The following is an 854-nucleotide window of genomic DNA, read 5'->3' on the forward strand; positions in this document are numbered from 1 at the left end:
AAACGGAATGGTAGCAAAAAGTCCCGAGGAACACCTAAGGGTTAATCTCATTTAGGTCAACAAATCCTAAAAAAGCTTCAAACTACCAATGGATGTGTCTTAAAAACAAGTTCTGTGTGTGAATCCAAAGTCTGATATTTCGTACACTTAACTGAAAAGGGCCTGCTACTTAAAGACACAGCGACATCTAGTGGATTTCTTTAGCATAACAAACTGAGCAGTAGAGACGGCTCAATCACGCTGAGTTCAATATATTTTTCAATTAACAAGAAACAAGATACAGTGACTCAAAATATACTCTACCAAACAGTTGAGCAGAACATTTGGGGTTCACCAGCGGTGTGATGTAAGTACATTTACTCAAATATTGTACTTTGTACTACAAGTAAAATACAATTTTGACATATTTTTTTTAAAAGATATTATGGGGGCTTTTCATGCCTTTATTGTGATAGGACAGATGAAGATAGACAGGAAAGGGGGGAGAGAGACAGGGATGATATGCAGCAAAGGGCCGCAGGTTGGAATCGAACCTGGGCAGCTACATTGCATTATGAGTACTTCTGATAGTTGAAGTACATTTTGTTGATAATACTTTTGTCCTTTTACTCACAGCAAATCTAATTTTGAATCTGGAACTTTTTACTTGTAATGGAGTATTTTTAGACAGTTTTATCTCTACTTTTACAAGTAAAGGATCTGAGTACTATTTCCACCACTGACAATAATAAAAACATAAAATATTACCATCCAGGGTGCCCGGTTAGCTCAGTGGGTAGAGCTGGCGACCCATGTACCGAGGCTTAATAAGTCCTTAATGCAGCGGCCCAGGGTTCGAATCCGACCTGCGGCCC

The 854-nt window shown here is 38.8% G+C and overlaps 1 protein-coding gene across 1 annotated transcript in view; it reads right to left on the reverse strand.

The window, feature by feature from the left end:
* The window catches only part of cntn2 (contactin 2), a 46,713-nt gene that overhangs the window by 12,168 nt on the left and 33,691 nt on the right, over positions 1 to 854 (reverse strand). The window lies entirely within an intron of this gene.

The sequence above is a fragment of the Morone saxatilis genome, unplaced genomic scaffold (assembly GCF_004916995.1).
Source record: "Morone saxatilis isolate NCDOM2014 unplaced genomic scaffold, NCSU_SB_2.0 Contig18, whole genome shotgun sequence".
Classification (NCBI taxonomy): domain Eukaryota; kingdom Metazoa; phylum Chordata; class Actinopteri; family Moronidae; genus Morone; species Morone saxatilis.